At 43.5% G+C, this 22,548-nt stretch overlaps 1 protein-coding gene across 5 annotated transcripts in view; it reads left to right on the top strand.

Annotated features, from left to right (window-relative positions):
• Positions 1–22,548, top strand: part of FAM110B (family with sequence similarity 110 member B) — a 224,030-nt gene that overhangs the window by 78,231 nt on the left and 123,251 nt on the right. For 2 of the 5 annotated variants that reach the window (XR_011996652.1, XR_011996654.1), the window contains exon 1: positions 1,522–1,804. The exons of 1 other annotated variant lie outside the window; for it this stretch is intronic. The gene's annotated coding sequence lies outside the window, so the exon portion shown is untranslated. Of the gene's footprint in view, positions 1–1,521; positions 1,805–22,548 lie in introns of those variants that run through there. 2 more of the 5 variants (XR_011996650.1, XM_072734697.1) reach the window with 2 other exon arrangements.

Raw genomic sequence — 22,548 nt, 5'->3', positions numbered from 1 at the left:
GACTCCATCCCAGAATCCTGGGATCACTACCTGAGCTAAAGGCAGATGCTCAACCACTGAGCCACCCAGGTGCCCGGCTCTTACTTCCTGATGGGCCACCTCCAACTGCTACAGGCTTTCATGACACCCTCTCAGAAACTGCAATATCAGCTGGCGAAAAGGACCCCTATTCACCCAAATAGGGTCATGTATGTCTCCCCTCCTCCCTGCCTATGCAGGGGCTGAGAGGCACTCTGACTGGCAGGCCTGGGTCACATGTCCTGCAGTGGCAGGGAAAGTGTGCCTACATGCTGTGACCACGTGATTCCCAAAAGTAAGGGGTTGGGACAAAGAAGTTAATTTTTTTAATAGCTTACTTTGGGGTGAGAGAACTTAGTTCCGATTTGCTATGCGAACGATGGAAAATAACTTCATTCTACCATCACACGACTTTTGGATTTAGTGAAGACCACAACATAATGGGTGATCATCACATGGAATGCATTAGTCTGCAAAGGAAAGTTCCATTCAAAACCCGGTATCCTGTCACTTTCTTAAAATGGTTCTCTTGTACATAGCCAGAAAGTTATTGTGGGAGTCTGAGTTTTATTTATTTGACAATCTCTGAACTGGCATGAAACGAGGCACACCATTCAAATACAGACGATCTGAGGAAATGGGATGAATGCAATCTTATTTCCAGTGTGCAAAAGGTATAAAGAAACCTCTGCCAAATATTTCGGAGAAGCAATTATGTTGTGAGTTTGTGTCTCATTCATTCGTTTTGATAAATATGGATTTCATCCACTAGAGTTCCCAATGGTGAAAAACTAAAGCAGAATGTGCTCCGCATTCCTCCAACAACAAAACCCTCGAAAAACCCACCGGGTGATTAAGCAAATCTAAAGAAAAAGCATGAGGAAACCACACATTACGACCTGAATGATGATGCGCCCCCCAAACATTTAGTTAATTCGGAAACATCAGGCGGCCCAGGCTGCAGGGGCTGCACACCGCGCTTGGGATGTTTTCCTATATTCTTTACTGTTTTCTCCAAACAGCTTTGGAGCCTCAGAAAATGCCTTCAGAAATGAGGTCTAGAAACGCTCAGCAGGGTGCACTGGGTGTGTAGAAGCGAGTGCATGGAATATGTGGGGCTGCACGACCCCCGGGGGGCTGCCAGGGGCGGGGATCGCAGCCGCAACGCGGACTCCAGGGGCCCCGCCCGCAGGGGTCGGGTCTGGGCCGTGAGGTCGGGTGGAGGCTCGCACCGGGCGGGGGCGGCCGCGGAGTCTGGAAGGGGCTGGAGGTGGGAGCGGGGGCGGGGGCGCGGGAGGGGCTCGGAGGGGGCGGGGCGGGGGCGGGGCGTCCGATGGGGCGGGCGCGGGAGGGGCTCGGAGGGGGCGGGGCGGGGCGCCCGGTGGGGGGCGGGGCGGGGCGCGCGGGAGGGGCTCGGAGGGGGCGGGGCGCGCGGGGGCGGGGCGCCCGATGGGGGCGGGGCGAGGCGGGGCGCGGGGGGCGGGGCGTGCACTCGGCGGGGACACGCGCTCTGGGCCGCGGCAAGTCGCTCCAAGTTCCCTCCCTCGCGCTCCGCGAAGCCCGCCCGAGCCCTCCCCTCGGCGCGGCCCCAGCCCTCGCGCCCGCCGCCCGCCGCCCTCCACGGCCCTCCACGGCCCTCCACGGCCCCGCGCCCCCGGCCCGCCGGCTCGGCTCCCCCCGGCCCCGCGGGGCGGCGCGAGGACTCGGCGGCGGCCCCCTCCCCGCGGACCCCGGGAGCTCGGCGCCGGCAGGGGCGGCACCTCCGGGACCGGGCAGCGCGGCCGAGGTAAGGCTGCGCCGGGGGCGGGCGGCCGGGGGGGTCCGCCTCGGAGCCTCGGAGCCTCGGAGCCTCGGCCCCGGGGGGGGGGGGGGCGCGGGGCCTGCCGCCTGCTGCCGGGGAGCGGGTGGGCGAGGGCCCCGGGCTGCGCTCCGCCCCCTCCCCCTCCCCTCCCCTCCCCCTCCCCCTCCCCCTCCTCCTCCTCGCCGGGCTCCCGCCGCGGGGGCTGCGTTCGGGGGGGGGGGGGGGGGTCCCAGCATCCCCGGGTCGCCGGCCGGGAGCTCGCAGGAGACGCGGATCCGCAGGCTCGGGAAGTTCCCCCGCGGTCCCCCTGCGGCGCCGTGGCCTCGGCCGCCGCCTCTCCCGCGCCGCGCGCCCGGGGCCCCCTCCGGTGCCTGCTCCGGTGCCTGCTCCGGTGCCTGCTCCGGTGCCTGCCCCGGGGCCCCCTCCGGGACCTGCGGGCCGGCCCGTGCCCTCGGGCGCCGCCGGGCGGGAGCTCGTGCAGGCGGGGCAGGTCCGCGCTGCGCGGCTGCCGGGGCGGCCTCGGAGCCAACTTTGCCGAACGCCTCGGCGACTTGGGAAAGTGGAACCGAGACCCCGGGGCCGGGCTGTCTGACCCTTGCGGGCGGGACTCCGCTTCCCGAGCCTCGGAAATGAACGGGCTCTTGGCCGCCGAAGGTGCAGGCAAACTCTGGGCTCCTCCTCACGCCGGTGTCCTGGGTGCGAAAGCTGCGCACATCTGTGCGGGCGCTGCGGGGCTGGCGCTGCGAGGGCCACGGACGGGTTTGCTTCGGAGAAGGGGGATGCGACAGCAGAAGAAGCAGTTTTGCAGCATGAATGACACCACTTTCCTTTTTCTCCTTCCCCCTGTTGGTGGGGAAGACCCACGGTTAGCATCGTCTCCCCAAATTATAATGGAGTCATTCCACGGAACATACCTGCGCTAACCCGTGACGTCACACCCCCCTGTCTTTCGGATGAGCTATTGATTAAGCATGATTATTTTAACATAAGGGCGAGGTCACGACAAGCCAGACTCCTTGGTCCATAGCATCCCACCGACTTATCCTATGGCCTTGATGGTGCTGCTGCAGACCTTCCAGCACTAGAGCCACTAATGGAGCAGGGAGGTGGCCTGGCCATGCTTTGTCAGCCTGATCATCTGCAAAGTGCTTTGAGCAGTGCCTGGAACACAGTGCCACATAAGTGTCACCTAGCCTTATTTTTGATTTTTGTTATCAGTCCATGTGTGTTTCTGTTTGGAAAACAGTTGTTTTGTTTTTCAAATCCCAGCTCTTTTCAAGTCATGGTCTATTTTAAGTCTGTGCCTTATTTTTAGATCAGAATTGAGGTTGGGTGGTTGTTTAGCTTATGACTGACAATCTGCTCAGTATATTCTTGTGCACAATGTATAGCAGATCTGTGAGGACAAGAGAACACAGTCCTGAGCGGTCCTATCCCAGTACATTTCATACTAAAGAGACTTAATTATCCTTCAGGGCCTAAATGTCTAAGGAGAAGCCTAGACATTAGGGGAAATGTAGGCTCCGGACCCCACTATGAACCATCCTCGTTGTTTAGGTTGACAGTAATACTTGCGATTCCTACTTGAAATTCCACCATGGTGACACAACATTTAGGTGACTCCCACTGGGTCCACAGGTGGTGAAACAGAAACAGGCTTGTTGTATATACATCAACCAGATCCTATAATTCTTGTGCTTCAAAATCATTAGAGCAGCGCAATTAGCTCACATAAGAAAAATTAAAACTACTTACTTGGCCATGTAACCAAATGATTACGTTCGCTGCCTGGATATTTTGAGAGATTGTCAGAGGTTCACTTTTATTTTGAATTTCCTCCTCCACCCACTTTTAACTTTCAGATGATACCTCTTTCATTCCTAAACAGTTTACTCGGCTAATCTAAGGCATGGCTAATTCTTGGGGCCCTGCGGTACCAAAGCTGCTGTAGGCACAGTGTGGCAGTAGGTGGTGCTGTGGATAATGCTGGTGGACAAGGTGCATTTGTGTTCCCTTAGAGCTGGAGGGGTTAATTTAGTGATCCCACTGCTTGCCCTCTCCCCAAAATAATGCTCTCACCACACGGATACTGTCTAACAATCTTTTTAAGGAATAAACACGGTTTATTAAAAGTCTCTTAAAAGTCTCTCTTAAAAGTCTCTCTTTTGTAATTCTACCTTTTTTAGACTATTTCCTTGGGCAGATTTTTCTTTCTGGAAACCATAGTGTTCAGGTGTTAAGACAAACATTGCTTGAAAATCTTATTTAATCGGCTGTACTCTTTACTCTTAATTTTTCATGATAGAATAAGTTTGACCATTCTGGGCCTCAGGGGTCTCCAACTAAGCTGGACTTTTTTTTTTTTTTCCCAGTACTTTTAAGAGAGAGAAACAAATGCTGAGAAACCCAGTTGCATCAGGACTCTAAGAAAATAGCTTCTCACTTATTCTGATTTTTGCCATTTTTCTGACTCCCAGTATGATGCAATGAGCATTGATATTCAGGATGAAGACTCTGAAGCTCTGCAAAGCCATGACTCATCCAAGAAAAATATATTCATTCTATTTCGTACAGTACCAAGGGTAGGGCATGAATAAGAAGACTTAGAACAAGGGCTTTCTGGACTGTAATCCGAGTTATCTCTGTGGGCTGGCTCAGGGACTGGCCTCGTCCTGGGTAGTTGACAGTGCATCCTCTTTATTCCAACACAGGATAGCTGTCGTTATCTTCTTTCATCGGGTGACATGAAGTGACTGGCTGAGTCACGTAGCTAATAAGTAGCAAAGCTGCGATTTTTTAAGCTGGGGGGTGTGTGCCTCTGGAGCCCATGGATCTTTCCACTGCACTGTGTGGAATAACCTCTGCATATTCAAGAGGTGTTCACTAGGTTCTTTTGGGATTTGTTACAAAAAAAATCTCTTCTTTGTAACTTAGTGACATGTTTTGAATTGCCTGGGTAGCATTTGGAGTCTAAAACAGGAGAAATTAAGCCAATTTTAATGTTCAGAGGTGACCTCCTCAGATTTCACACTACTTATTAAAGATTGCTTGTTTTAGAAGGAGGTGGGTGAAGGATGGCAGGTTTAACTTCTTGGAAATATGTAATGGCCAGTGCAAATGGTTTAGATTATGAAGTAATGTTGGGTCTGTTTTTGGCTTTCTTGCTCAGGTCATCTGATAAAAGTCCTAGACTCCCCAGACCTCCATTGACTTTCTTTCCCTTGCGTTATAGGAACTATATTCATTTCAATCACTTAAATACATCAAATAATTAAATATGTTATGGTTAATAAAACATTAGACCAAACCCTCCTTTCGATGTATTCATTTTTTTAAATTTTACACTTTAACCAGAGCATAATTTATTTTTTAATGGTCATTTTTTTTGTTGAAAGTATTATAAAAATACAAAAAAGTAGTATTAGAGAATTGTTCAGAAATGAACACAAATTTTGTCCAAAATGTTCACCAAAGAAGCTAAGGGTAGCTTTGATTCTACAGTTTGAAGGGGTAAGTTACGGGATCGTTCACATGGAAGATTTGGGAGAGAAAGTAGTAAGAAATAACAGTTTTTCATTGTTTGTGGATGTCATCACCCACACAATAAACTACAGATAATGAAGGTATGGGCAATGCTTCAAAACGTTTGCAGAATACATTTTCCTCCTGTTTTTAAGATTAGGTTTGTTGCTAGATGATCTCTTGTGATAGACCTTAAATCATGCATATTCCTATTATGACACATTAGGTTTTCCTCCTTTTTGTGAGAAGGGAGTGTGTGTGATGTTTATGTTTTTAACATTTTGAGTCTCCTAAGGAGAGTCACATAAGAAGATAGCATCCAAAGACATGAATAGTTTGGTTTGTTTTTGTTTTGAAACTTTAGTATTTAGTAGATGAAGCAAGTTATTTCTTCTTTCCAGTGTGTTTGGTGATAAAAATAGTGAACATGTGGATGATTAAACAATTTTAAACTGGGAACTAGAGCTAAAGCTGGGATTTTAAAATTGTAAACACTGTAGAGGGAAGTTCAAAGGTGAACACTAAGCAAAAGGAAACAATATGTCATTTGGCAGACAGGTTTCTAGAAGAATTATAAGAATTCTGTGGTATGTTTTATACTTCAGAGCGAGATCAATGGGTTTTGAAATTGTCCAGTTCCAGATAAAGCTTTTAAAGATACAATTTAGAAGCATATGGAAAATTTTTGAGTGGTTATGTTGTAAGGCAAAGCATTTGCTCCTCAGAAACCCCACTGGAAGTTTGTTTCTTTTTTAAAATTTTTGTCTTTTTGAGGAGGAATCACAAATACACTTCAAAATAATCATTGCCAGCAATATTTTTGGTTTCATTAGCTGGAAGTTAATGAAAGAAAGTAACTATGAGAAAGAATGTAGTTTAGCAATTTCTTCTATTTTGGTTCTTGTGTTAAATGGATATTTGTAGAGGATTCATTGTGTACGTAGGTCCTGGGGATAAGCAGTGCTCAAGAAAGACAAGGTTCTTGACCCTTTGAGGCTTTATGGTATCAAGGAAGAAAAAGGTAATAAAATAAATAAATGTAAAGCTAGCTCTTTTTTAAGATTTATTTATTTTAAAAAATTTATTTATTTTAGAGAGACAGTGGGTGCACTTGAGAGAAGGGAGGGGCATAGGGCAAGGGAGAGCTAGAATCCTCAAGCAGACTCCACGGCGAGCACAGAGCTTGACAGGGGGCCGATCCCACAACCTAGAGATCATGATCTGAGCTGAAATCAAGAGACAGACACCTAACCAACTGAGCCACCCAGGTGCCCTGTGAAAAGCTAGTTTCAAGCATTTAGTAACTGCAGTCAGGAATGAGGGTGGCATTCGCAGCTGCGTTGGGTGGTCTAGGAGGGCTCCGTAGAGGATGTTTGAGCTGAGACTTAAGTGAAAAGAAAAGAAGGGAAAGGGAAGGGGAAGGTAGGGAAAGGAAAGGAAAGGAAAGGAAAAGGGGCAACCTCCACAAGGCCTTTGGGCACAGAGGGCAGCTTGTGCAAAGGTCCTGAGGCAGGCTGAACCTGGCCTTTGTGAAGAACAGGAGAGAGCATCAGAGATACCAGGTCAGCAGGCCCTTGTAGTGGAGGATTGCTGTTACTCTAAAGTAGTGGGAGCTGTTGGAGGGTCTGACACAAGGAGAGCCAGGCTCTAGTGTGCAGATTTGGCAGCTCACATGGCCTGCCTTATGGAGTATGGGTTGTCAGACAAGAGTGGAAATGGGGAGGCAGTTAGGAAGCTGTCATGGTGACCAGCCAGTTGGACAGGAAGGAAAGAAAGGAAATGGGAGAGAACCCGCTGTTTCCACAATTTTGAATTGCTCCTAAACCGCTATTGATCTTAAGATGCATCATTCTTGTATGTCAGAAAGAAAACATAGGCCAGTTAAGCTGCAACATACCTGGTTTCAGGTACTATAGTGGGGAAAATAGATGTGTCTGAGAATTGGTGAAATACAGTATATTCTGGAGCTCAAGCTGAGAGGGCTTGCCTGCTCATATTTTATTTTTATTTGTGTATCAGTGATACAAGTGGAATCCTGTTATTTGGAAGGATCTGGGGGTCACATGTAATGGAATCCCCTACCTCAAGGATTGGGAGCTGGTGTAAACCATTGCAATCCGTGTAAGTAGTCTTTCTGAGACTTTAAAAATGTGTAGAGAAGGCATTCACGGGTTCTGTTGCCCCAGATGCACTACAGGCCATCGGTGTCAGAGGTCAAGGAGACCTAGACAGCCCAGATTTGTCCGATTCAAGGGGAATCATAGACACTGTGTGTGCAGAGTGGGTGACAGAGCCCTTAGCAATTACAGGCTTTATTTCTGTGACACCAGGAGCAGGGCAGGGGGAGGGCCGGGGGAGGGCTCCGTCAGGGCCATGAGGACTCCAGGTCAAACACTAGGCCATTACCGAGAGACGGATAGAACGTTTTCTGGTTGAGTCTGTGTGGGTGCAGAGATTGGCACTGTGTGAACTTGAGTGAGTTACGGAGGCTTCTGGAGCTTCCATTTCATCCTGTAAAATGGGGATAACCTTTGTGTAGTACCTACTTCATAGGATTGCTGAGAGGGTTCAGCAAGATGGTGTATGCAAAATGCAGAGCACCCTGCCAAGGCTAGCTGCTGTTACGAGGTAACTGCGTCACGGATTTCAGGGGGCATCTGTCTTGAATGCTCTGCTCATACAGGTCATGGGACGAAAGTCACTGTTTCAGAGACTCACCCTGACCACAGGAGCCAAGGTAGCCCCTTCTCCAGCCACCCTCTTTCCTGTCATCCTGCTTTATTTTCCTCACAGCCCCACTGTCAAACTAGAACAGTGTTACTGGTTTACATGTCGAAAGCACCTTCTCCAGGTTGAAAGGGATGTTGTCACGTAAGAGGCCAAGTCCAGATTGCCCACAGCCGTGCCAGGCACCTTGCAGGCCTTCCTATGTACTTACCGAATGGAGCCCGAGGGTCACCTGCTGGTTACGAGGTCCTTGCCTGTGGCACCTTAAAAGCACAGCAGAAGGGGCCAGAACTCAAGCAAAGTTGTGCTCTCACCTTTGCTTTGGTGCTGTGAGATGGCAGGCTTTCCAGTGAGGTGGATGGATGTACCTGAGGTCCAGCGGGCAGGTTTCAGGCAGCCCTCTGTAGCCCATTTTGGGGACAGAGAGAGGCGAAGGAGGATTTACATATTCAGAAACAAGGATTTTTCTGGGGGTGGGACATGCTAGTTGTTTGAGCCTGGCCTTTCAGAGAGTGTCACTTGCTTCATCATCAAACCAAATATCACCCAAGGCCTACTCTGGCAACCAGTCCTTCTGTAAAAACCACGAGGGGAAACATGGTAGAGAGGTGTACCCCCTGTAAAAAGCAGCCCTGGCCGTGCCAGAAGCTGGACCTGAAATTGGGGCCGCAGTGGACAGCCTGATGGACCTGCCAGCTCAGCAGTCTGGACTGCGGACTATCTCCCCTGCCCCTGAGCTGGATTATGTTCCTTATGATGCCACATCTCATGATCATGGCTTTGGTTGGGGGCGTTTCGATGCTATCTGTATTTTGTAAAACGCACTCATACTCATTTTAGAAATAAGAATATTTTATATCCTCGTCCAGGCTTTTTAGCTTTCACAGTGCTTGCTTGTGGACCACAGTGTTTGGGTGAAGTTAGTGAATACCGTGTAAGGACTCCTTTTCTTTTTATTTTTTTTCCCCTTTTATTTATTTTTTGGGTAAGGACTTATTTTCAAGTCCCTGTGCAGATGCACTCCACAATCATAGGTATATGCTCGTATTTATTCACACGCACATGCACGCTGTTCGTCTGCTTTCTTTCCCTGGCTGCCATGGGGCCATTGCTCTCACGGTTGGTCAGAAATAGACAGAAACCGAACTCAGAAGCGTTGAGAAATACCAGGGAATCCGACAGCACTTCCTGACTCTGTGGTTAGAGCAAGGAGAAATGGGAGGCTCATTGTGCTCTTGACTATGAATTGGGGATTTAAAAAAATCCTTTTAATCTATCCCTGGCCTGTGCTCATTCAAATGATCATTAATTGGAATGTTGTGATTTTTAAGAATCAGATGTTGTTCTTCCCAATAAATTTTGTTCTTGTTCAGTGACCATGAGAGAAGGGGAGTCTTTGTGTTGGTGCTGAATATGACTGGTCATGGATGTTCTTAGCTTTGTTCTAACCTGCAGCATGAATCGGGTGTGTAACCATATAAACCTTTTTATAATGTTTTGGCCAAAGTGGCCACCGTCTTTGAGGGGATGAGACGGCGATCTAGCAACTCAGTTATTAAATTTAACGAAGATTTTTTTTTTCTAGTTCCTGTTAGCGAATTTATAGTTACAGCTCTTGTACGGGGAGAGTATTACCCATCATATAAATCTACATTTTCTGGAAAGTTGAAATAAGGTTCTATCGGTATCGTTTGGAAATTGGTTTTAAGTGAATTTTCCACATAAGTGGTGGGAGTCCCATGCATATCATGTAAGTTTTGCATGCACATGCAGGGGTGTGTGTGTGTGTGTGTGTGTGTGTGTGTGTGTGTGTGTGTGTAAACGTCTAGTTTACAAAATGAATTTTGCAGTGGCCACATTTCCCAGTTAGAAGTGGCTCTGCCCTCTCCCCAGGGTCACATGTCCAGCTCATATGGCCTACTTTGCTTATCTGATTTCTCCTTCAGGTATTTTTTCCTTTCAGAATGCACCAGCACAGGACCAAACTGCTTTAGTTGTTAATCCCCATTGCTATTCCCACATGCCTTTTCCAGAGTCATTTCAGCATGAGGCATTCAGCTGTTGAAAAGCTCTGTCTGCCCTTCGGACCTTTCCCAAAAGGTGTTTAGATACTGTGAGTTAATGATAAAGAGACGGCATCACCAGGACCTTTTGATTCAGGATACTAAGACATAATCAAACAGCTTTATACATTTTGTGTCTGAAATACTTAAATATCCTCATTTTAATATAGACTTTTTATTTTAGCAGATAGTATTCATTGGTCGTAGATACCTCGTGTTAGGGTTCTCCAGAGAAACAGAACCAGTAGAGCTCTGTTTCTGTCTCCATCTTTTTTTAAAAGAGATTTGTTATAAGGAAGTGGCTGGTGAGGTTATGGGGGCTGGGAAGTCCCAGATCCATCATCTGGGGGCAAAGCATCCGACTCTTGATTTCAGCTCGAGTCTTGATCTCTGGGCCATGGGATCGAGACCCAGGGGAGCCCATGGCGTAAGTTCCAGAGTAAGGGGGGGCGGGGAAGATGAATGTCTCCGCTCATGGAGTCAGGCAGAGATCAGATGTTCCCTTCTACCTTTTTATTGTATTCAGGCCTTCGACAGACCACCCACATAGTGGGGGAGGGTGATCTGCTTTACTCCATCTGCCCATTTGAACATCAGTCTCATCCAGAAACATTCTTGCAGGCACATACTTGCTCAACTAAGTATCTGGGCATTTTGTGTCCCAGTCAAGTTGATGCGTAGACCTCTCTAGTCCTATAGTACCACGTTACTGCCTGTTGTAGGGGAATGGAGGTGACCTTGGTGGCACTTCTCACCTTGTCCATCCTCTGAAGGGCTGTTGCCCGTGTTGAAAATGTCAGGGTGCCTTGTGAATGGGGTCACGTGCACCTCACTGGTGCCAACTTGATGTGGAGGGTGTGGCATCGATGAAGCAAAGATTCATCTTTTTTTTCTTTTTAGAGAAGAAGAAAGCTTTGTCTCTTTTTCTTTTTTCTCTCAGTTTTCGGCCCCTCTATCCCCTTTTGGCATAGAAAGTTCTATAAAAGGAATATGATGCCAGCAGGTGGTTTTTTTTCCCTTGCATTTTGGTACATAAAGAACCTAAACTCCTGTAAGCAGCTTCCTTCCATCAATAGAAGGATAAATTCCTCAAACCTAAAATAGCAAACATACTGTCAAGCAAGCCCGCTTTTGTCTGTGCTCATAGATTTTTAATCGATTCGTTGATGCTTTGTGGTCTAATGAAATGACATTGCAGGGATCATGGAAAGCTTGCATTTGGAGAGGGGTGAATTCTTCCCCTTGCAACTGAACCTTCTTCCTTTCCCTGCCCCTACTCTACTGTCTCCAAAATTAGCTGAGGTATTGGTCTATCACAATGCTTACCTGCTCCAAGCCTGGACCCCATGTTCAAAACAGTCTTATTAACATACCCTTCCAGTTCTTCCCCTGTGGCTTCCGTGCCTCTCTGGCTCCTTCCCGTGGGCGTCACCCTGTATTACACCTGCTGTTTGCTCTGTCCCGAGTGGCGGCTCACCTCGCTCTGCTTCGTGCAATCCCAGTCACCCAAAAGGCTTCTAGTTCTAGCATGCATCCTCTCGAATTATTTTTCTTGAGCATATATGGTCTAAATAAGAAAGAGCAGAAGAGGGGGCAAAGCATCCGACTCTTGATTTCAGCTCGAGTCTTGATCTCTGGGCCATAGGATCGAGCCCTGCCTCAGCATAGAGGCTGCTTGTTTCTCTCTCTGTACCTCCATTTCTCTCTCTTTCTTTCAAATAAACAAACACACAAATAAATGAAATCTTAAAAAAAAAAAGAGTAGAAGAAACAAACATGTCTTTAATGATGTTTGAATAATTTGAATGCCAGGGCATGAAAGCATGTCTCTGCCTTATGAGTACTGTATGACTTGACAGAGAGCATAAATCATATTCAAACCAGCAGCTTCTTGTGAATATCTGCTTCAATCTTAAGCCACTCTGCTACGTGATAGTTTGCGTCTCAAGATTGAGGTGAATGATCTCTCAGATGCTGAAGGAGTTTGCAGCTGGGACCAAGCCATCCCTGTTGATAATACCCTAAGAGAGCGTGGAGAAGACGAGAGGTGCCAGAAACTAGTCAAATGCCCTGATTTTTCAGAAAGGGACAAGATCCTAGACCTGCACTGTCCAGTGTGGTGGCCCCTGAGCACTGTCTGTGTGGCTAGCCTGAATCGAGGTATCCTGTAGGTGTAGAGTACCAGATTTTGCAGATTTAGTTTGAAAATAGAATGTAAAAGAACTCAATATTTTTTGGATACTTTGGACTGATTGGGTTGAATAAAATATATTATCAAAAATAATTTCATCTTTCTCTTTTTAAGTTTTAATATACTGATTTGAAATAAGGTAGGGTTCACCTTTGTGGCTTGCATTGTATTTCCATGGGAGGATGCTCTTCTAGATTCTACAATTCAGTTATTTTACTCCCTATCCTTGGCAGCCTTCTAAAACAGTGTTAAGCAGATGGTTGTGTACTTGTAGAAAAGAAAGTAGTAATAACTAAAATCAAGAATAGTTTCAGTATGAACAAATCATGCCAAGCTAACCTCATTTTGTTTGCATAAGGTTACTAGCCAGAATATCAGAACAATTCTGTATATTTCTCTTTGGATTTCTGTGAAGCATTTGGAACATCTCTTATAAACTCAAGAACAATTTCGAGGATATAGAGTTGTGGTGATTGCGTTGCTGTGTCCATAGCTGGTTGAACTTGGTTCTCAGAGTATCTTGTATTGATTGTTGTGATTGTTGTGTCAGGAACAGGCTGGGGATGCTCTCAAGCTTCCCATAGAGCTTGTTCCATTTTAGTAACGTGAGGGAATGTAAATTAAGTTCATTTATGAAGCAGTCAAGTTTGACCAGGTTTCGGTGGTCTGAAAGGTATTGCACACCAGCCACGTTCTGCCGAATGGTCTGTAGCTCATTCGTTGATCCCATTTATTGGATTCGTATGTGCTCACGCACTACTACTTTGGGTGCTGAGCAGAAAGATTAATAACACATTGTCCCTACCTTCCAGGTTTCATAACGATTGGTATGTAGGCTGCCTGGCACTGTAGAGAGTATCACCTCACCTCTGCTGCCACGAAGGATGGCTTAGTATTAATTGGTCTGAAACTAAAATCATTATCTTTAATGGTTCATATCTAACAGCTTAATGCATAGCAAATTAATACATGAGAGGTTTTTTTTTTCCTGATTGGTTTTATTTGTATTTTTCAGCTTTATTGAAGTATAATTGACAACTAAAAATTGTCTGTGTTTAAGATAGTGTGTTTTGGCGTATGTATGCATTGTGAAATAGTGACCACAGTTAAATTATCAACACACCTACTGCCTTACAAAGTGTGTGTGTGTGGGGGGGGGGGGGGGGTTGGTGAGAACATTTAAGATCTGACGCTCTTAGCAAATTTCAAAGAGAATAGGGTATTATTAACTATTAACTATAGTCATCATGTTGTACATGAAGTCTCCAGAACTTACTAGTCTTATAACTAGAAGTTTATTTTCTTTAAGTTTGTTTTCTCTCTCTCTCTTGCTCTCTTTTTAAAAATTTGTTCTCCTTGACCAATATCTCCCCATTTCTCCCACCCCCTACTTCCTGACAATGACCATTGTACTCTCTGCTTCTGTTTGACTTTTTTAGATTCTGCATGTAATAAATATGTGAGATTTTTTTTCTGTAGCTGTGGTAGAAAGCTTGGTAATACCCACTTTGAACCATTTCTAGAACAAAATCACCTTGATAATATACTTTTGGGGGTTTATTGAACCTATGACCTAGAGTGAGTCCTTCAAACTATTACTTCTCAGAGAACGTTTGGCTTTGCCCACTAGGTACCTATATGGCTGCATCCGTTCAGAAGCAGATAGTTCTACATTCTGGTCAGGCTTTTGGAACTTTTTTTGAAAATTACAAATTTACTGAGCTCTTAACAATCTAAGAGGCCTATTTATTGTGGATGATTCTTTAAAGAGTCTACAGAGCCCATTCACTGCTTTGATTTTGTCAAGTTTGATCTTCCCAAGTAGAAGGCTCTAGGCAACACTCAGGTGGCAGTGAGTTATCTTAGACCCTTCCAGAGTTCTCTTCCTGACTGAGTAGCCCTCTTACCCATTCTGCTCTTTGGTTTGGTTGAAGGAAATTCCAGAGGTGGCCACATGATATCGCCTGTATTTTGGTGGAGATGTCAGTAAGTATCTCTTGTGTTGTTATCATCCAGTGTGCTCTACACTTTACACACTTAAAAATTTGTCAGAAATATGCAAGGCAACGAATTAGATTATAAATAATAAACTTGAAGCAGAATTGAAGCTCAACTGTAGCAACTTAGTAGGAAATTATGACTAGTCTCTTTTCTATCTTGAGCTGTTTCTGGGTTTAATTTTCTCTAGGTCCTGAAACTTTATGTTTTCCTCTGATTTTATTTTATATTTTTTTCCTTCAAGGTATCTCGCATCTTTTTGGGAAAGAAGGCAGGGTTAAAAGTAAAACCAGAGGCTTTCTTAATATAATTTTTGGTCTGTGAATTGGTTGTTTAGACTTTTTATATTGGGAAGGCATGAATTATATATTTGACCTTGTTGAAACTTTAATACTAAATATTGGAATCAATGGTGGTCAGCTTTTTAATTATTTATTTTTTGTATTTGGGAAAATATTTAGAGGTCATTTTCTTTTCTATCTCATATCACAAGTTCTGTTGAGCCCTGTGGCGGAAACATTCTTACGATTTAATGATCTCTTGTGCAGAAACACCTCAAAGGGGGATCTGGTGATGTTTCTGGGCCACAAACAGTGCGTTCCCCACCAGGGGCTGTTGGTGGTGGCAGTGTGAGGCAGGCATACCTTTGGGTTCCTATGAAGGAAAGTGATAGGAAGTTAGATTTCACCTTAATGAAGGTGACCCAGACCAGAATGGGCTGCCACATAAAATGGACTCTATTGTTGGGATTGGAGTGGGGGTTCGGAGGAGGCTGGACAGTTGCCTTTCCATCCCCTATGCTGAGACCAAGACTGTTTTTATCCTGACACACATCAGCTTGACCACAACACTGATGGCTGTCACCATTTCTAACAGTATCATTTTGACTTCTCATTTTGGGTTTATTTCATCATGCCTTGGAAGCGGAGTCTGCTCCACAGTAGACTTTTAACAGAATCTTATTCAGGGCACTCTCTCCAGGGGCACAGTGTTGGAGAATAAGGTCATGTTTCTCTTTAACACCAAAATAAACTGATAAATACTTGTAAGCAGAGTAGGAGAGGAGTCCGATGGCTAGCCTTCAGTTTGGGGGCATTTGTTACCATGCTGGAAAGGAGACTGGGACTTGTGCTTCCCGGGAACGGGGATTTTCTGTGCATCAGGGTCCTGGCATCTACATGTGCAGAGTTATGCTTTTGCCTTCCATTCTCTCTGGCTTGGCAAACACCCAAGCAAAATGGGAACTATGGGGGCTGACTTGGCGAAACAGATTCAGTTCTTCCTCGAAGGGCCCTTCTAGATTGCCTGCTCCAGTGGTCCACACTGTCAACTGGATAAGAGCATCTGGGATTCTGCTGTGCCAGGCAGGGGCGTGGGGGATGAGGGGCTTCCCTGAACAGGAATTTGGGGGCACTGTGGAGGTTACCTGTGACCCTGCTGTACAGATGGCTTTGGGAACCTTGGATCTGGGTCAGTGGTTCACACACTGTAGCCCAGCAATCACCTGGATGCAAATTGCCTGTCTGTTCCCAGAGTTCCTGATTAACAGGTCCAAGGAGGACATGAGAATTTGCATTTCTGACAGGTTCCCTGTTGATATGGAACTGCTGATATGGGTGAAGTCCTCATTTAGGGGTGCATGGTGCTAAATTGAGAACCCCCAGCCGCAGTAAACTTTGCAGGAGCCTGGGCAGGAGGGAAGGAGGGAGGATAATTGAAAATGGATGTCTTGCAGGAAAATGCTGGGGAGGGCAGAAAGGGGTACAGACATTCTCCCAGAGAAGATCTGCCTTGTGTCATAGGCTTGAACTTCTCATCCAGAATCTGAAACAAAGTCCGTAACTTTTAATAAGGCAGGTGTTGTATGCATGCTTTTCCCTAACCATTTTGCATCCGTTTTTTATAGTCTGTGTGGCTATTCATGTTTAAAGTATCAGTTAAGATTTGCTTTCTGGAATACCATTTATTAAACATTTTTAGGCATTTGGAAGCAAGACTATGATGAAACTATGTTTTACTTAAAAATTTAATGGAAATCTGTTTTGGAGCATGTTCAGCTTTCATAAAATATTTTTAAATGTAGTCATTCTAAGATGTTTTTGTTAACATCAAAACTTTGGGGCCATGAAAATGTACTTACTTCCCTAGGTTTAAAAAACGTTTTTATGAAATGATATCTTTTTGGGAGTTTCTGGGTGTTTTTGTTTTTGTTTTTGTTTTTTAAGCTGAGGAATTTGATGTTCTTTGAGAGAGCTACCCCCCCCCCCTTTTTTTGTCTTAGAGTATGTAACATTTATATTCTTGGAGCAATTTTTCTTATTTCGACAAAATTAATGTAGATATTATTAAATTGATTAAGTTTGGAGGAATAAATATAGCAAAGGTGATTTCTAAATTTAGTCTTAGGTCCTTAAGTAAAAATGTCTTCAGTCTTCAGTGAACTGAAACCTGTTTTTAAAACGTTACAGGGGCTTACAGTAATATCTAATGAAATGTGTATTCTATAATAAGTCCTATTTGGAAACAAATTTATCTCAAAGAATATTGAACTATTTCTTCTTATATCACTCCACTCATTCTTTTTTTGTGGTTTAATTATATAGTCGACCCACTTAATCTGAATACTTCACAAAACCGAAACTAGGGTATCTTTTAAACAATTTTAGAATCTGAGAAATTTGATGTCTCTTTGGTGAAGGTGGCCAGAGGGAACTAGAACATGTATTCTCTATGGCTCTTTGATGATTTTTTTTTTATCTATGAAATAGATACTTTTAGATAAGTGATTATACTGAGCAAAAAGGAAGCTAGGAGTTGAAGTAAAATCTGTATTATCTCTGTTACATAAGAAGTGACCCTAAAACCTAGTGGCTCCAAAAAATGATAAGCATCCCCTCCTGACATTTCTGTGGGGATTCGGGGTGTCTCAGGAGGCTGCAGTCAAGGTATTGTTGGGGCTGTGGTCACCTGGAGGCTGGATGGGACCTGGAGCAGCTGCATCCAAGGGGGCTCAGCGAGGTGGCTGGTGGGTTGAGGCTGGCCGTTGGTTGGGGAGTAGAGCTCAGTTCCTCCCCACCTAGGGCCTTTAGTACTGCTGTTTGAACTGTTTCGGTTATAGGTCCAATTCTTGGCCCCGGAAAGCACCAGAGAATGATTTTTCACAATGTCTAAGGCTGTGCTCCTTACCTAACTCCATACATTCACCAAGTTTTTTTCTGAGATGCTTCTTTGCTCTGGCAAGTGCTTTGGGCAGATACCTGCCTTTTTTTTTTTTTTTTTTTGCCTCCAGATACCCCCCAAAATGGTGTGGTGATCAGAATGTGCTAGCCTAAAAGGTAGGGAGGGAATAGGCCAAGGAGGTCTCCCTGAGGAAGGTCAGATATGAGCTGAGTCCCATCCACCTACCCAAGGAAATGTAGGTGTTAGCCAGGGGTGGGCTAGGGGTGGGTGTTGGGGGAGAAATTAAAGAGGGAGATTCCAGCCAGATGGGACAGACCCAGTCAAGGGACTGAGGCATGAAACAGCACGGCCAGTCTAGGATGCTCCATGCAATTTTGTTTTGCGGTGTAAGGTGAAATATTTGAATGGGGGAGATTCAAGGAGTAGAGAAACCTAGTGTGGCAGGTAGTGGCGTTTGGATTTCCGCCTGTAAGTCTGTGCTTTGGAACCATGCAGCTTGGGCACATGGTCACCTTGCCTCTCAGGCATATTTTTTCATTCATTCCTTCAACAAAGAATTTGAGCACTCATTAGATTTAAGGCATTATACTGCTTTGCTTACTCCTAAAAGGTGGAGATGTCTTCATTTTATAGACGAGAGAGGAGTCAAGGGGGAGTAATGGACTTGCCATGGTTATGTGGCTGGTGATGCAGGGCTGAGCATCTTTGCATCTGTTTGAAAACCTGAAGGTTTTTGGTAAGAATTGCCAAAGACACATATTTAACATAAAGATTTCAGGGCCCCACCTTAGACCTTTTTATTTTTAGGGGAGGATCCCAAGGTGATGCTCACTATTGGCGAAGTCCAGAATGTAGCTTTTTTGCTTTAGGCTTGAACTTTGAACAGCGTGGGTTGGGAAATTGAGGGAGATGAGATGCAATCTCTTTTTTGTATGGGATGAGGGGAATGAAGACCAAGAGGTGATTTCTCTCTAAGAGAAATTACAGTGGACATTAAAGAAATATCTTCTGCTAAGAGATTTCCAAAGTCTCTCAAAAATAAATTGTGAAGGAAGACACCCATCATCTTCCTTATCTTGGAAAGCAACACAGCGTTTGATTTTTGATAGTTGATTTTATTGATATTTGGTATTTGGTTTGATTTAATATTTCACTTGAGTTAGTAGCTGAACGGTGCTAATGAGGTATTTATTAATACTTGTACTGGAACCAAAAGTTGAGAAATATGTGAATATAAGAGCCTATATCAGTATTAATGTTCTGTGGTTTCCTAGGACTTAAAGAAAACCAAAAAAGAGTGGAATTCCTAAGAATTTCTTAAAAAGGATACTTTCATGTTCAGGATTCCTTTGTATTTTATAACGTACTGTTCTAAACATTTCACATGTTTTGGATCATTTTGTTATCAAACCCCAAAAAACTAGGCTTCTATTTCCATTTCACGTGGCTATAGAATTTGAAGTTTATTAGAAAATGTATAGGGATACCTGGGTCCCTCAGTTGGTTAAGCATCTGCCTTCAGCTTAGGTCATGATCTTGGGGTCCAGAGATCGAGCCCCACATGAAACTCCCTGCTTAACTGCTCTCCGTCTCCCTCTGCCACTCCTCACCACCCGCCTTTGTTCATTCTTCCTTTCCCTCTCTCTCAAATAAATAAATAATATCCTTAAAAAACAAACAGAAGAACATATATGCAGGTAATCTTCAACTATGATTGTGGATTTTTCTGTTTCTTTAGTTTGGTAAATTTTTGTTTCATTTAGTTTGAGATGCTGTAGTTAGGTGCGTACATTTAGAACTCTTAATGTCTTTTTGCTGAATTGACTCTTTTATCATTATCTGATATACCTCCTTATCTTTAGGGATAGTCCTTACCTTGGAGTCTACTTTATCTGATGGTAATGTAACCACACCAGGTTTTTATGACTGGTGTATGTATACACACACATACACACATACACCATGATATATATATGCATATATTATACGTATATATGTGTGTGTGTGTGTATATATATAAATAAAATCTGTTTTTAACCTATCTAGACTTTATACTTAAAGTGTGTTTTTTTTATAAATGGCATATAGTTATGCATTGCTTTTTATCCAGTCTTGAACGTTATCCCCTCTTCATTGAGGGTTTTGTCCATTTATATTTATTGTAATTATTGATATTACATAAATTGATAATTTTAAGTCTGCTCTCTTATTATTTGTATTGTACTTATTTGCTGTATTAGTCTGCCTAATTTTGGATTACTCAAGTAGTTTTTGGTATTTTACTTAATCTCCTTGGCTTTTTAGCCACGGTTTGGTTTTAATTTTTAATGGTTATTTTAGGGATTCATCTATGTTAAATTCATATTACAACTTTGAATTTAATCTAAAAGTCTTAGAACTGTACATTTCCTTGTACTCTCCTCTCATCTGTTGTGCTGTTGTTATATATTTTACTTCTAAGTTATAAACTCCATAATATAATAGTATATTTTACTTTATGGCTAATTATCATTTTAAAAAACTTTAAAATATTTATCCACACTTTTGCCATGTCTTTGTTGTTTATTCCTTCTTGTAAATCTGATTTTTTTTGTTTGGTATTATTTCCATCAACCTGAAGAACTTCCACTATAATTTACTGTAATGTGGATCTGCTAGTGAAAAATTTTCTCAGCTTTCATTTAGCTGAAAACATCTTTAACTTTCCCTTCATTTTTTGAGGAGTATTTTGCTAAGCACAGGAGTGTAGTTTGACAGTTTTTTATTTTTTCCTTTTAGCACTTTAGGTAGGTTGTTCCATTCTGGCTTCTCTTGCTTCTAATGAGAAGTTGGCCATTATTATTATCTTTGTTCCCCTGTACGTAATGTCTTTTTTTCCTCCTCTTGCTTTTTAATTTTTTTCTTTTTATTGTTTGTTTTTAGAAATTAGGCCATGATATGCCTAGGTGTGATTTTGCTTGTATTTTTCTGTTTGGGATTCATTGAACATCTTGGGTTAATGGTTTGATGTTTTTCAAAATTTGATATATTTCAGTCACATTCCTTGAAATATTTTAAATCCCATTGTTCTCTGTTTTTTAAATTATTCATATTTTGGATAATTTGCTGTTATTTCTCAGGTCACTGCTACTTAGTTCATTTTTTTTTCCCCGTTCTTTTTCTCTATTTATTTTGGAAAATGTAAGATTTACTGACTTCTCTTTTGTGATGTCCAATTAGCAGGTCCATCCAATAAACTTTTTCTTCCAGATTTTTACTTTTTAAATTAATTTTTCATTTTAATTTCAATATAATTAATATACCATGTTATATTAGTTTCTGGTGTGAAGTATAGTGGTTCAGCAATTCTATACATTCTTCAGTACTTATCATGAAAAGTGTGCTCTTTAATCCCTATCACTTATCCCCCCACCCCTCTGGCAACCATCACTTTGTTCTCAAGAGTCTAGTTTTATTGATTTCTCTCTCTCTTTTTTTCCTTTGCTCATTTGTTTTGTTTTTTAAATTCCACATATGAGTAAAGTCACAAGGTATCTGTCCTTCTCTGACTGGCTTATTTCACTTAGCTTTATATTCTCTAGCTCTATCTATGTTGTTGCAAATGACAAGACTTCATTTTTATGACTAAATACCATACCATTGTGTGTGTGTGTGTGTGTGTGTGTGTGTGTGTGTATTCTTTATCCATTCATCTATCAGTGAACACTTAGGCTGTTTACATAGTTTAGGTATTGAATATCATGCTACTATAAACACAGGGCTGCATGTATCCCTTTGAGTTAGTGTTTTTCTACTTTTTCGGTAACTACCTCGGAGTGTGATTACTGGATGGTAAGGTACTCTATTTTTAATTTTTGAGGAATTTCATACTGTTTTCCGAAGTGGCTGCACCAGTTTGCATTCCTACCAGTAGTGCACAAGTGTTCCCCTTTCTCCACATCCTTGCCAACACTTATTGTTTCTTGTGGTTTTGATTTTGGCCATTCTGATGTGATATCTCGTTGTAGTTTTGATTTTTTTTTTTTTTTTTTTTTTTTTTTTATGTATGATAGTCACAGAGAGAGAGAGAGAGGCAGAGACACAGGCAGAGGGAGAAGCAGGCTCCATGCACCGGGAGCCCGATGTGGGATTCGATCCCGGGTCTCCAGGATTGTGCCCTAGGCCAAAGGCAGGCGCCAAACCGCTGCGCCACCCAGGGATCCTCGTTGTAGTTTTGATTTGCGTTTTTTGATGATGAGTGATGCTGAGCATCTTTTCAAGTGTCTGTTGGATGTCGTCTTTGGAGAAACGTCTGTTTATGTCTTCTGCCCATTTTTAATCAGGTTATTTGGGTTTTCTTGGCATTGTATAAGTGCCTTATATATTTTGGATACTAACCTTTTGTCAGATATGTCATTTGCCAGTATCATCTTCCCATTCAGCAGATAGCCTTTGAGTATTGTTGATTGTTGTTTTTGCTGTGCAGAAGCTTTTTATTTGGATATAGTACCAATAGCCCATCTTTGCTTTTATTTGCCATACCTCAGGAGATATCCCATCCAATAAACTTTACCCCAGGTGGTGTAAATAAAATAGTAAAGACTGAAGTATAATATTTTGTTTGTTTCAAATCTCAGAGCATGCAAGCTCTTTCTTCATGGAGATTAGGGTAAGGAGCTGAATATTCAGATCCTTTAGAATTATTTTTTTAAGATTTTATTTATTTATTCATGACGGACACACAGTGAGAGGCAGAGAAATAGGTAGAGGGGGAAGCAGGCTCTATGCAGGGAGCCTGATGTGAGACTCGATCCCAGGACTCCAGGATCACGCCCTGGGCCAAAGGCAGGCGCTAAACCACTGAGCCACCCAGGATCCTCCCTACCTTAGAATTTAACTAAACTCTTGAATTGCACTTTTTCTTTTAAAAAAGATTTATTTATTTATTTATTCATGGTAGAGAGAGAGAGAGAGTCAGAGACACAGGAGGAGGGCGAAGCAGGCTCCATGCTGGGAGCCCGACACGGGACTCGATCCGGGGACTCCAGGATCGTGCCCTGGGCCAAAGG

Source organism: Vulpes vulpes, chromosome 13, assembly GCF_048418805.1.
Source record: "Vulpes vulpes isolate BD-2025 chromosome 13, VulVul3, whole genome shotgun sequence".
NCBI lineage: Eukaryota > Metazoa > Chordata > Mammalia > Carnivora > Canidae > Vulpes > Vulpes vulpes.
The sequence above is the reverse complement of the archived record's forward strand: the minus strand, read 5'-3'. Positions and strand labels throughout refer to the sequence as shown.